General features: G+C 43.8%; 1 pseudogene; it reads right to left on the minus strand.

Annotated features, from left to right (window-relative positions):
- Nucleotides 1-5,810: 5,810 nt before the first annotated feature.
- Nucleotides 5,811-15,250, minus strand: part of LOC114214386 (cytochrome P450 3A12-like) — a 37,681-nt pseudogene continuing 28,241 nt past the window's right edge.

The following is a 15,250-nucleotide window of genomic DNA, read 5'->3' on the forward strand; positions in this document are numbered from 1 at the left end:
GCCACCCGGGCGCCCTTCTTCCAGCTTTTAAAAACAGAGCCCAGGGAGATCCCATAGTTGATGAAGTTTTAGAATGTAAGTGAGGTCCGGGGCCGACGACCAAGAAAGAATTCTTAAGACGTCTCTGGTGCAAAAAGGTGGTTTTATTTAAAGCATGGGGACAGGACCCGTGGGCAGAAAGAGCTGCTCTGGGTTTGTGAGGTGTGGTTGATTATATACTTGGAAGCTGGGGAGGTGAGGACAAAGGGGGTGTCCAGAAGGGCTGTCATATCTAAAGACTCTCCGGATACTGGAGGCCTGGTTATTGTCAAGCCAAGGCTGTTTTCCCCTCTAATGAGGCACTAACATGAAGCCAGTTGGGAGTTTCTGGGAGGAATGTTACATTCTTCCTATCACACGTCCGCGTCAATGGGTTTAGAAGAAATTCTGTTTTATTTACATTTCCTTCCGGAAGCTATTGCTAAGGCTTTTGTAAGTAAACTGAGGGAGACTCCTGTCCTGCAGGACTGGGATCTCTATCAGTTAACCATTTGTTTTTCCTTTAGGGCCGCCAGGAGTGCTAGAGGCATGTCACACATACCACATGGGGGGGGGGCGCCTCTGCTTTGTCCTCGGCTAGCCGTCTGCTCCCTCACCATAGTGAGAAAGACGAGCTACCCGTTCCCAAGGAGCATCCCGCCAAAGGGACTGGAGCTCCGGCTCATGGTCGCAATTTCACTCGGGGTGACCCGCCGACCTGAAAAAGGGCAGGGCCCACAGGGGGCGGCCGACTGTCCTGGCGGCGGCGTCCTGGTAGCATCCCACTACGGAGAGGGTCACGGCAACTGGCCTGGCACTTCCTGTGGGGACGTCCCCTGGCAACAGGGAGAGCCGCACACCAGTTTGGCCAGACCAGTTTGGCCGGGAAAAGGAGGGGGAAAACTCACCGCTCCCAGGAGCAGGCTCGCCTTTGCCCGCAGATCAAAGACGGCGGCTGGAGGCGCGGGAAGATTGGGAAAGGGGCGGAGGCCGCAAGAAGCTAGGTGGCCCAGACGCCACAGAGTCAGCAAGGGATCCCATCCGAGCCTGTAACGTGTGCGGATTCGCCCTGGGCCAGCGGCCGGTTGCGCAGGATGCTGGGAACACACTCACTCCCGGGTGGAGTGAGAAAGCAGAGGGCAGGGGTCCCGCGCCCTCACGGGTGCGGGCAGTCTGACCTGCTCGCCCTCAGACCGTCAGACCGCACGGGAGAGCCGCGCCAGCAGGAGCCCTTCCGTGTCTGAGAAGTCCTGGGGTTAGACTGCGGAAGGACCGCAAAGAGAGAGAGAGGGAAGGGCCTCCCCGAAGGGCAGAAGGGGAAATCCCTCACCCTTCTGGGCAGGGGCGTCGGCCTGGTTCCCCCTGGGGCTCGGGACCCTCCGCAAGGAGTCACCTCCGCGGGAGGTTGTCAGTTCCCCGAGGAGTACTAGACTGGGTCCACTGAGGGAAAGTCCCCAGAAATTCCTGGAGAATCTGGGGAGCATCCTGGGACTGATAAAGGCCCTCATCAGTGGCCACCAAATGTGTGTGGGGGGGTGGGGGGGCAGGCTCCCCATGTGGGGCTACCAAATGTGGTATCTAAATGGAGTGTCTGTCCCAATCGGATGGGGGGGCCCCCAAATGTGGGGCGACGATCCAGTGGAAGCCTGCACACAGGCTGTGAAAGAATTCACCTGAGGCAGAACAGAGGAGTTAATAAACAAGAAGTTTATTGGATACACTGCAAGGACGCAATGGGCAGGACGGCAAAGCAGAGACTGTCTGCAAGGAGGCAGTGAGTGGGTGTTTTTAAGCGGGAAGGTGAGGAAGTATGGCCACATACGGCATTTTTCCTTTTTTGGTAAAGAGCTCATTGGTAAGTTAGGGCCTATGGATATTTTGAGATGGGTCACCTGATGGGCCCGTTTGTATTCAGCCAGGTGGTCACTGTGGGCCCTTCCATTGCTCAAGCCTGTTTGCCTAAAAGTGGCCTCTACAGTATGCTTCCATCAGGAGAACAGGGGAAGCTGGAAAGGCTGTTATAAACTGGAGTCCACTGGAGAACCTGGGTGTTAAAAGTGTGCTGGCTTCTCATTGGCGGAGCTCTTGTGAGGCAGAAGGGGTAGTGGGTTGTGGTGAAAAGGAGAGCCATTTTTCCTCCAACTGGGATAGTAAGGTAGAGCAAGGTCAGGTCCCAGTGGGGTCAAGTCCATCTCTTCCTGTTGCGTCTGGCTGGTAGGCCTGAGGGCGCCCCCCTGCTGAAACCTCTGCACTCCATCCCACTGAGGTTCACATTATTCTCACTTCACAAAGGCACTTCTAGAAGGGGGATGTTTATATTTTTCTTTGGAAAATTCCTGAAGAACATCAGCTGAGACATCAATACCTTCATAGTTAAATCTCCATGAAAGATGTATGCAATTACTTTCTCAAATGGCAGATTGAAGCTGGACTTGGCTAGGCTGGAGCCCAAATGTCCCAACCAACATGGCCTCCTGAGGACTGAGGATAATACAGCTATGAGAGTAATGGCTGACATTGATTATGTGCTCACTGCGTGTTCCATGCTCTGTTTCCTAAACACCTCACACACATCATCTGGTTTCGTCATCAGATCAGATAGGCACTGGCATTATCCCCATATTTTAACAATTGGAGGCACTAAGTCCTGAGCAGTGAGATATTAAGTAATTTGTTCAAGGTCCCATGTCTGTAGCGGAGGGTGGCCCAAGCCCTTTGGGTCCAGCTATGCAAAGGGGGCGCCTTTTCCTCTTTTGCCCCAAACCACTGATTGGTCTAGACTCAGCCCTGGACTGAGCTGGCATTCAAACCCCAGGAGCTCCAGCTTCAGAGATCCCCATCTCTCAATCACTGTGTGCTGCTGCCTCATTGTATTAAATAATAGAAGTCAGACTAAGACAAGGGACGGGGAGAGATGTGTAGGCCCAAGGTGCTTTTGTGACCCACTTCTCCCAAAAATAATCACAAGCTTCCAGAAGAGTCTGTTCCAAGAACTATGTTCTTGACCCATCTCAGAGTAAATTGCTGACCTGCTTTTTCATAATCCCCTGTAATTCCTACAAAGACATTCTCCCACAAAGTCAGGAAGTGGACGCTGACACATTACTGCCATGGAACCATCAGAGTTGGTTTCTCCGTTGTCCTCAGAATGTCCTTTATAGCAGAAGGACCCTGCTCAGACACTCATTTTACATGTCACCCCCTTTATTCTCTTTAGTTCAGTCTGGAACACTTCCTTAGTTTGTCTCTGGCTTTTATTAAAAAATAGAATTCTAGAAAATCAAATTGAAGATCTAATTGAGTTTATTAAGTGGTTCATGAATCAGCACCATCCCAACTAGCAAGTAGACAGATGCTTCCAGGAGGTGTACAAAATGCAGAGTGGGGCAGGAAGAACACAGAGGGAAAAGAAAGGATTGTCTCAGGCCAGGACACCTTCTTTCTGGGGGATGGACTTGTAGGGTTTCTATCCTGCAGATGACTCACTAGTGCCCAACAGGAAATTTTGACGGACTGTTAAAAGGTCACCTTCCTGGGATAGAGCGAAACCGTGATTAGTCTTGGTTTGCTGTGAGGTGGGGTTGGGGGACAAGTGGCTCCAATCTGGGCTTGTTTTTTCTTTTTTTATCACTTTCAGGACCTTGATTTTATTAAAGATGACACACCAGTTACAGATTAGGAGTAGATAGTCCTTTATTTGGGTTTGTCTGATTTTTTGAGGATTTCTTGAAGGTTTGCCTCCCTGGCCAGAATATGCCAGAGGTGATGTTGAGATCCTCTTACCCTGTCCCATTGGGTGATGGGCCATCACTTCTTCCTGTTCCTGATGACCTTCACTCGTTTGCCAAGTCTCTGCTGTGTGTGCTCTTTTCTCAGTAACTCATGGGTGTTTGAGTGGTAGTACTTTGGAACTGTGTGAGTGTCCTCATCAATTGTAACTTATCCCTGTATTTATCTACACCTGTGTGTACTTGTGTATTCCTGTTTTATTCAATGAGTCATATCCCTTCAAGTTGTCGGTTATCATGAAATTGTGCCTGATGGGTCAGTGAAGCCCTGCAGGCTGGCTGTGCATCCTGTCGATGTGTCCCCATCACTGTGTAGCACAAGATGCTCCAGGCTCATCATGTGATCTCGCAGCCTGGAATCAGGCATTTCTCTGAGAAGCCCTAGTTCCTTTAAGAGGAAAATGACATTTATAAGCCAAGATCTGGTCACAATGTATGCTCATTGCTCTTACAGTGTCACTGTTTCTAAGAACTGTCTGTGGAGAGAGGTAGAGAAAATGTTTTTTTACACACACCGAGACAAACACACACACATTTCAACTGCTCTCTATCAATTTATCTATCTATAGAAAAGCATGATTTTACATTGACAAACTTCCAGTCTCTCAATACACAGGCTTCATTTGGCTTTTTCCCCTCTCAAATAAGTGACTCCCGTCTCCAACAGTGAGAAACTCCTGAAACCATGTAGCTTTAATATATTTACTTATTTGATCAATCCCCCTTCATGTAACTAACCCTCACTCCATCCCTTAACACTCATGTATGCCCCCACCATTGCTACTTGGGTTTTCCACACTGTAGTTAGGCTCTGGGGACTGTCACCAGACTACCTCTCTGTGAGGGCACCTTTCTCACCAAGCTTGGGCTCCCACACCCAAGGCTGCTCTTCCATGTGGACACCCTCTTCACCCTACTCAGTCTCTAACTTGGAGTCACTGTGACTCCCTTCTCTGCCCCTGACCCTCAGTGTGGGGCTGCCCACCTGCCTGTGCCCCACCTATGGCTTTAGGACTGAATTATCCAGGAAGGAAGGCAAAGGAAGAGAAGAGAGGAGAAGGGAAAGAAGGGGTGGGGAGGGGAGGGAAGGCAAAGGAAGAATCTTGTGCAGCTTCTGATACCAGCTGAAATGGATAAATGCTTTTACCCTTTCTGTCCGATCAACTGGCCAATCAACCATCTCTGATTCCATGTTCATTGTGTCGGGACAGTTGGGAGCTGTGGCTGGAACACAGAAAGAAAGTATGTTCCCTGCCTACCAGAACATCAGGGGAGATGAGGTGAAAATGAATCATATAATACTAAGTGCCTCGATCGAGTTATAAAAAACACGTGCCCCAAAACCTGTAGAATTAAACTATGAATATACTTTCTGAGCCATGGGCAAAGTCACAGTGGATTAACTCTCACCCATTTTAACGTATCACATTGGAGTTCTGAACAAGGTCCACCCACCCAGTGAGTGACTGTAATGGTCGAAACATTCAGTTGCTGGCTCTCACTCATCAGTTCTACGGATTCCCCCTTAATGTGCATGAAACCATCAGTTAATACTTTTGTAAAGAGGTGTTGATTGACTGGCTCAGTGTGATATTTAATGTAGAATATTCAAAATAAGACATGTGATATAAATGTCACTACCACAGTCATGACACGAATTCTTGTTTTCATTAAAGTTTGTTGATAAAATTGCTGAGAAAGTTTTATTCTTGATCAGTGCTCTGGGGAGGAGTTGGTACTAACTGGGGGTAGTCTGTGTGAACCAGACAAGCTGAGTCTACATCTCTGGCAATTATTATCACCTCCTTTACTCTCCACAATATATAATGCTCCACACAGACACCGAGGAAGCTAAATGAATGTACAGAATCCCTAGTCATCCCCATCATGGGCAGTACCTGAAGGCCATCTTCATTTCTGGGTTTTATTCTCAAAGGAAATTGAAATCTCTGGTGATCTGGGATACAGCTTCTTGAAGGACAAAGGGAAAGTCCTTAGGGAAAGTCAGGCTCCACTCACATTCCCATCTCTTGGCTCAACCTTGAGAACAATGTTTTTTTTCTGGTCAAATTAACCCTTGAGCACTTAATTTCAGGGGGATCTGCAACAGTTAAACAAGCATATGAAAACCAGGAATGAAGCCCTGCCATGACAGATGCAAAGCAAGCAAGATACATGAAGGACAATAATGTATTACAAACATAAATACTCTGTTTAGCAACATCTATCTCTGATTCTTTACCTTACTCTGTAAGCTCTGAAGACTGGAGCATGGAAGCATTCATCCATCAGGTCATTCAACAGTGTATCTATTGAGTACTTAACGGTGTACCAGGCTGGAGACAAACTCATGTTGGCTTGTGTTCTTTTTTGATTTAAATTTTAAGTAAAAAGGATGAGTGTTTAAAATTTAAAACTGATTCTTAGCCATTATGGCAAACAATTTTGAAAAGTGATAGAGAGTTAAATTGTGTATGTTGAAGTTTGCAAGGTCATCCTGAGCGGGTATTATGTATTTTATTCTATGGCCATCTCCCCTGCTAAAGATTCTGTCACTCTCCCAGTGGAAACATCCATGCATAATGGCAGATTGGGATAGAAAGGAAGAATAGTTAGAGTGGAGTGGGGCTGGCAGAAGGTGGGGCCAAGTAGCCAGGATGGCCTGGACCGTGGGAGTCCTTCACATCAGGCAGACATGCTTCACACCACACCCATTCTCAACCTTGCTTGCGCTTTTAAAGCCACACTCCCTGAATTATGTTAGAATTTCTGAGATGGGGGCAACTGGGTGGCTCAGTTGGTTAAGCATCTGCCTTTGGCTCAGGTCATGGTCTCAGAGTCCTGGGATGGAGCCCTGTGCGGGCTCCTGGCTCAGTGGGGAGTCTGCTTCTCCCTTCCACCATTCCTCCCCCTGCTTGTGCTCTCTCTCTCTTTCTCTCAAATAAATAAAACCTTTTTTTAAAGATTTTATTTATTTATTTGACAGAGAGAGACACAGCGAGAGCAGGAACACAAGCAGGGGGAGTAGGAGAGGGAGAAGCAGGCTTCCTGCAGAGCAGGGAGCCAGATGCGGGGCTCAATCCCAGGACCCTGGGATCATGACCTGAGCCAAAGGCAGACGCTTAATGACTGAGCCACTCAGGTGCCCCTCAAATAAATAAAATCTTAAAAAAAAAAAAAGAATTTCTGTGATGACTTGGGCATCAGGATTTTTAACAAACCCACTGATATCTATGTACAACCAGGGGTTGAGAACCACAGTCTTGAGAGTGTCTGTAAGCTGTGGTAGAAAAGAGCATCGTTCAAAAGTCATGTTGCAGTAATCACTGCACATCATGATTGTATGCATGTTCCCTTCCTGTCAGTGGACTTGAAAGAAATTTAATACTTTGCTGAAGCTCATACGTCTGTGCATAATGATGTCATGTGAACTGCACTGACTAGATGACCCTTATGGATGGGTGGTCATAAACCACAAACATGGCACTCAGGAGCTGAAGGACCCTTAAAGGTCACAAATGGCTCTAAATAGATTCTTTAGGCAATAGGACAAATTATTAAGGATAAATGAGCCCCGGGCACCTGGGTGGCTCAGTTTGTTAAGCGACTGCCTTTGGCTCAGGTCATGATCCTGGAGTCCCGGGATCGAGTCCCGCATCGGTTAAGTAAATTATGGCATATGCATATATCACATATATCGGGCTTCCTTCTCAGCAGGGAGTCTGCTTCTCCCTCTGACCCTCCCCCCTCTCATGTGCTCTCTCTCTCTCTCATTCTCTCTCTCAAATAAATAAATAAAATCTTAAAAAAAAGGATAAATGAGCTCCCCACCGCCTCTCTCACACACACACACATCCATTCAATATCTCTTAGTTTAAACAAAAAAGCAATAAAACACTATTTATGCAGAAAGTTGTCTTTCTGACCTGTGTTTCTTTACAAGGTTTGAAGGAGAAGTTCTGCAAGGACTCTGACCAGGGCAAGTTTCATGTTCATGATCGCAAACCTCATCCCAAGGCAATTTCGGGGTCCAGTTCCAAAAGGCAGGTATGTATAAGGATTTATGTTGTCCTTGTTCTTCTTACTGAACCTGGTTCCACAGTACACATTGGAAACAAGTTAGTGAAACATAAAATCCACAAGAGGTACATGTTCGGGGTTCTCAACCAGGAGTATATAAGAAACTCTGATGGGCCGGTTACTATAATCCTGCTATGCTTATTCTGCTGTGACAATGTAAGCTACAGATTGGTCGATACCCCTTACCCTATGGGAGCATTCAGTCTTGTTGAGGAGATGAGATGAATGCTGTTGAAACAAGATTTATCTTAAACACTGGGATTATATTCAGGGTGGTGAGTAGTTCATACTCTGAAAGGTGAGCAGGATATGAGTCTGACTGAAGGAAAGTTAGGATCCTGCCCCCACTGACTGACGTTGGTCACATATCCACGGACAAAGGAAGCAGGAAAAATGCCTCCCATGATTTACGTCATTATTTTTCCCTTCACTTCCCTCTCCTCCCCACTAGCACCCCCTCAACCACTTTCACAGAACAGCATGTCAGATGATTTACGTGAGCACATCATGCTACTGCACTACTCATACTCATGGTTATGTATAACCAGTATAATCACTGAATTCTTGTCTATCTGTTCCATGAGGCTATAAATTCCTTGAAGGTTAGACATGTTTTATTCAAACTCATTCTTCAATATTTATATTAAGGAAAAATGCGGATTTGGGGAAATTAATAATGGCATTCTCAGTAGGTATTTTTAAAAACTCCATATATTGTGAAGAACATACTGGAATGTTTACAGGTGATGAGTCTTAAAATTATATGGGAATCAGACGAGGAGTTGAAATGGTGTGTGGATGGGGCCGCTGACATGAGTGAGTGGTTGTTGAGCAGGTGATGGGCACATATAGATGCATTAAAAGTATTTCTTAGGAAGTGCCTGGGTGGCTCAGTTGGTTAAGTGTCTGCCTTTGGCTCAGGTCATGATACCAGGGTCCTGGGATCAAGCCCCGCATCAGGCTCCCTGCTCAGCGGGGAGTCTGCTTCTCCCTCTCCCTCTCTCTGCCGCTCTGCATACTTGTGCTTTCTCTCTGTCAAATAAATAAATAAAATCTTTAAAAAACAAGTATTTCTTAGACTTGTATCTACAGAATATGGTTGTGAATGTGTTAAAAATTCTCCATAATAGGCATTTTTAACACGTGGATCTCGCACTGCCTGGCACAGTCCCTAACACACATATGTAAGCACTTCCTCTCATGCCTGAATGAATCATGAAGAAGTACTGGGAGTGGGCTCTGGTTTCTGTTCAAGAAGGTACAGGACTGGGGACTGCTGAGCTTGTGGGAACCACCAGGGCTCCTGGTCCAGAAAACAGATGACTTGGTCAATTCTGACTTTTTTCAGCAAGTACTATGTATAGATGTGATTTTAGCACTAGGAACACCATGCAACAGGACAAGGGCTCTGCCATCAGGGAACTTAGAGGCAGGGGCTGAAAGTCTAGATTCCTAAAAACTTCACTCCAGATTTTGCTCACCAATACAACAAACAGGAAAGCATCAACTTTTGCAGAATTCAAACTGTGCCCAAAGCCAGACTCTGCTCCCAGAAGAGAAAGCTCAAGACCCCTCCAAGGAGGATGTTTCAGATGGCTAGAGAGCAGATTTCTCAGGTGACTTTGCTTTGGATGAACCCCAGATACCAACAGAGGTGGGAGCTGGGACAGGACTGCCACCACAGACAGCACAGGACCTGTATGTGCCTATGTTCTCATGAGGTTGTTCCTCCTGTCAGGGATGAGAACTCTCAGGTCCACAGCCTTAGCTCTCCCCCCTTATGGCTAGCAGAACAGTGGCCAAGGTTTACAAACATGGAATATGGGAATGTGGGGGTGAGTTCAGAGAGCTAAAGGTGACCAAAAAACTTAAGGGAAAATAAAAGACCTATTTCCTTCAATAAGATGGTGGTTAAGTAAATTATGGCATATGCATATATCACAAACATAAATATAGTATGTTGTTATAGTTTAATGTTACATTAAGTAAGTCATTCAAAAAATATACGGCCAAGATAATTTTTAGTAGTCAATATATGCATGGAAAAATGTCCACAAGGACAGAGGTATCACTATTAATAATCTTGATGTATTAGGACTGAGGATGACTTTAGTATTCTTTTTTAGGGTCTACAGTTTATAAAATTTTGATAACAACGATCATTTTGCAGTAAGAAAATTACTTCTAAAAATAAAAAGATGTACAAATAAATAATTGTACAACCACATGCTTGTCATCTATACTAAGAAAATATCAGGATATCCTGCAATATGAGGGTGGGTTCTCCTTTTGAGGGCTCCCTGTACCTTTCAGAACGGAACTCCTCAGGCTCTGGCCAGAGATCCAGGTCTCGGTGAAGAGCAAAGGTCAGCACTATCACCACTGTCCCTTTGGGAATGAACACACCACTGATTTTCACATCTTTCTTACAGACCCTCTCAAGTCTCTCAGCGATTGTGTATAATCTGAGACTTTCATTCAACACCATGTCCAGATACTCCATCTGTAGAAGGGCATCATAAGTGGGCAGTGCCTGGAAGGAAAGAAACAGATTTTCATAAATTGAGATTTGGGATCTGTCTCAACTCAGTCTACACACTACTACTGAAGTGTTAGAAAGGAACCCCTAAGAATCATTTGTTTTGGTGACAGGCATTTCTAGGCATTTTAATGTCTGCCATGTCCTTTGACTTACTCAATGGCCCACTGACTTGTATGTAATAGTAACAATTAGAAGAGACTGCTGGGAAACTCCTCTCAACAGGGCCTCACATCCTTCCCACTACCAAGTAGCGGTTCTTCTTCCTCATATGAACAAAAGTGACTAATATACTATGACTTTTAATCTTAAGTGAAATATGTTGAAGTCACTGTTTCCTTTCAAAACAGGGGCCTCACATCTGTACCATGGAAGGAGGACATGCAGCAGAAAACATTCCCCTATCCACATAAACTCTTTTAGCTGAAATATCCTGCTTCCTAGCTCTTTGATTATATATATAATATTTGGAGGGAGATACTATATTATATAAAATATAAATAATTTTGGGGTGCCACTGTTTCCTTTCAACCCAAATAGGGCAAAGAAGGGTGGAATTGGATGCCACCAATTGAGGGAACACAATTTCAGTTCTAGGGAATATTGTGAAGGGGATCAGAATCCTACTCTCAGCCCCACCCTCTGTTGCTGGAAAGGTCTCCCCATTGTTGGTCTGGGGTTTCACTGTTTGCCAGATAAGCCGCTCCAGCCCCAGAGACCAGGTCTCTTCATAAGTTGGGAGCTCCAGTTTAGGCAGAGGTCAGAAAACAGTGTGGGTTACATTATATGTTAATTAAAAAAAGAAAAGAAAAGAAAACAGTGTGTCTATCACACAGAAAATATGTGTCTATCACTTGGTGTTATATTTAAGAGCCAACATTGTACAGGTTAAGAGGTTAATAAGGATCCTGGCACCCTGGCTCCTTGCTTGGCTTCTTCACCACAAGTTATGTATTAGTCTAAGAATGTTATGTTGTCTTTCTGTAGCTCAGTTTCCTGACTTGTTACGTGGAGATAATTAGAATTGACACTTCATAGGCTGTGTGGCAGAGACATTTTCTGCTCACCCAACACCCACGTAGACCCCCATATTTCCCTGCCCATGTGACCTTAGGGGAAACCACTTTGCAAATGGGCTGTAAACTGAGGAGATGTACGTCAGTTCAGGGCCAAATATTGGAAAAGCAAGTGAGCAACACTTTAGTTTCTTGTTACCCAGTCAACAATAGGTCCCTAAATTCCAGATAATGCAGGTAAAGAAAGTGGAACTTCTTTATCCTGTATTACCCAAGTAACTCTGTGGAGCAGAGACTCACTCCCATCCTCTACTATACCCATGTATAGAAGTAAACTTTTGCTAGGAAACCCTCCTAGATTTGATGGCTAATCTGTTACTGAGGCATAACAGAGCCTATCCTGACTCCCTCTTCAAGTATGACTCACTCACCTTATTGGGGAACATTGCATCAATCTTCTTCTGCAGTTTCTGTTGGACATCAGGGTGAGTGGCCAATTCATACATAAGGAGGGAAAGAGAAGTACTAGTGGTCTCGTAGCCAGCAAAAATAAAGATAATAGATTGGGCCACAAGCTCCAGATCAGACAGAGCTAAAAGGAGAGAAAAGACATTTTAGCTAAAGCAGGTGATCACAGATTAGATGATGACAAATCCACTTGAAACCCCCAAATCCCTGGTGGAAAACGTAAAAGCAATTCTGAATCAAACTGGGAGTGGTTTCACTCTAATGTCTATCTTGTAGAGCCAGAAAAAGTTAAAAGTTGTCTTGATCTGGTTATTCTGAAGGTCCATACTATTCTTGGACACCTGTTACTGGTTATGCCACCCTCCCCACCAACATAGGTGGGTAATTTCAGGAGATGGTATTTCTGTCCAACATACACAGAGTTATCAGTATTGTCCTTTGGAGAATCATAAAAGTACTTCTGCCCTAAGTAACATGGGCTAGCATCCTCCCCCAGGAAAAATATGATTTCTTTCAGCTAAAATACAGCTTAAATTTTTTCAGAGAGTAAACAATGCTAAGGCTTAATTATCATGAAAATTGAATGATCTTTCATCTAAACATAATTTGCAGGAATTTAAGTGGACAATATTGGGCTACAGATAAACTTTTGCTACTTAAAGTGTGGTCCATGGATCAGCAGCATCTGCAGCACCTGAGATCTTATTAGAAATGCAGAATCTCAAACCTTACCCTAGAACTATCAAATAAAAATCTGAGCTTCCTGAGATGTGGTGATTTGTGTGCACAAGCTGGCTTGAGAAGTATGGATTATACCTTTAAGAGGTTTCAGGTAAGAGAAGACCTGGGGCACATTCTTCACATGGATGATCTCAGATAGGTATAGAAACTACGACACAGACAAAATGCTAGAAGAATGGTGAATGATGTTAGTCTAATCAACTGCATAAAACAGCAAAAGAAACAATGATAAATAAAAGGACACAGGCCAGCATGAATTATAGACAAACAGAATCCAGTGAGTGGAATTAGCAATGCTTATTCATGTCACTTTCCTTAGTAAATGGCCCCACTCTGACTATAAGTTGGCCTCCCTTTTGATTTTCTTGTAGTAGAAACTAAGCATGGTCCTGCTCTAACCTATTTGATCAGAACTGGATTACATAATACTTAGAGGACTGAAATTAACATGGTACTTGCCACAGGCATGAAATTCACAACTAAAAATAATACAAAGTGAGTGTAAGAAAGGTCTACAGAATTCTGATTTCCCAGTCATACTTTCTGTGATGCTGCTGTGGATAAATTCAACTATCAGAGTCTTTCCCCTGATTGCCATGAACCCCATGATAATCAAATTTCATAGCTCTGCTGTCCGGTATGGTAGCCACTCACCAGATGTGCCTATTTATATTTAAATGTTAATTAATTACATTTAAAACAATATAAGATTTAGGTCTTCAGTGACACTAGCCATATGTCAAGTGTTCAATTAACCACATGTGTGTAGTGGTTCTGTATTGAACTGGACATACAGAATATTTTCTTCATCACAGAAAATAGTAGAACTAGATAGATAGATAGATAGATAGATAGATAGATAGATAGATAGATAGATAGAAGTAGGTGTATACATAGGCATACATATATTTTAGTGGTGTGATGGAGTAAGCCCATCCTTATTCTCTAGAATCAATTGTTAAATATTCAAGAATTTTGGGAGATGGTTGTCAAACCACATTTAGCCTGAAATTAACCATGATGGACTATTTCTGTGATAGAAGCAAACTATAAATCTTTTTTCCTTTCAGACACAGAGACCATAATTAGATCACTGGTGATAGATAGATATAGAAGTGTTTATGTTTATCAGTCCTGTGTAAATATAGTTGATATTCTTAACTTGGCCCACTGAGAGGAAATAGAAGCAAAGAAACTATAGCACTGAGCACTCCTAGATCCCAGATTTTGTTTTCTAAATACCATTTCTCACTAAAAGGAAACAATGCTTCTGGAGAAAGGGCTGATTCTGGGGCTCATCAGGGGAAACAGAAGAGAAACTTGGAATGTCTCACACTAGAATGCAAGCAAATGCTCAGAAAATAATATGGGAAAAGATACAGAATACTCTGTACTGTAATGGGGGATAGACATCATTATGCCTTTGTCAAAACTCATAGAATATACAACACCAAGGGTGAACTGTAATGTAAACTATGGATTTTGGGTGGTAATAATGTGTTATTGTAAGTACATTGATTGTAATAAATGTACCTCATGGTAAAATATTTTGATAGTGGGAGATGCTGTGCGTAGGTGGGGCAGGAGGAATATGGGAAATCTCTGTGTCTTTCAGTAACTTTTGCAGGGAACCTAAAACTGCTATAAAAAATAAAGACTATTGAAAACATAAAGAGGAAGAAAAAAAATAATAACACGGAAGCCCATTTGAAAGGGCTTCCAGAAGACAAATCTGAGATAATTGAGTATCTAAATAAAGAATGATGTAAGAGACTAAGTTAGTAATATATGAAATATGTGAAATCATCCTGACATAAATAAATTAATTATAGAGACAGAACGAAAATCTCCCTAACAATGGACAATCACTCATCAACGTGGAAGAATTGATGGGATTGGAAAGTCACCATTTTGGAGCCATCATGGTAATAATGGTTTCAGTTAAATACCATCCATGGACAATAAAAGGAGTAGGTGAAAGTTTGAAGAGAGACATAGTATTTACACAGTTGAAAAGGCATCTTGCACCAGTTACTTCTTAATTACAAGACGAAAAGTAAACCTTTACAGTATGTTAAGCCAGTGAATACAATTTTGACCAAGTGTTCCGGGCCACCAACCCTGGGGCCATGTGCCTTCTGAGGTGATGAAGGCTTGATGTGAATTTCCAGGTTCAAATTCACTGGGTCTGGATTAGGCCAGAGGATTGACATGAGAAACAAGCTCCCCAGAGGTTCTGATGTAGGTGATCCATGAACCACCGACTGCCTTGTCTATGGTTGCCCTTCAGGCTTCGAACAAACTTATGGCTGGGTGCTTCTGGAAAGTGCTTACACTACCATTTGTATCTGAACATGTGTCTTTCTTCAATTTGCAGAAATTTCATCTGCTAAAAATCTTCTTCCACATCTCAGAACCACCCCCCTGCATCAGAAACTCCCCATCACTGGCTCTCTGAAGCTCTCCTTACTTACCTTTGTGGGCATTCATTTCTTTGGAATTCTGGGAGTTAATCATCAGTTGGAGAAAATCCACTTGGTGCTACAAGCAGAAAGAAAAGTTTCAACAACAAAACATCACTTGTGAAGTCAGAAATAAAT

Source organism: Eumetopias jubatus, unplaced genomic scaffold (genome assembly GCF_037043125.1).
Source record: "Eumetopias jubatus isolate StellerSeaLion01/CBP00866 unplaced genomic scaffold, mEumJub1_p1.0 scaffold_12, whole genome shotgun sequence".
Classification (NCBI taxonomy): Eukaryota; Metazoa; Chordata; class Mammalia; order Carnivora; family Otariidae; genus Eumetopias; species Eumetopias jubatus.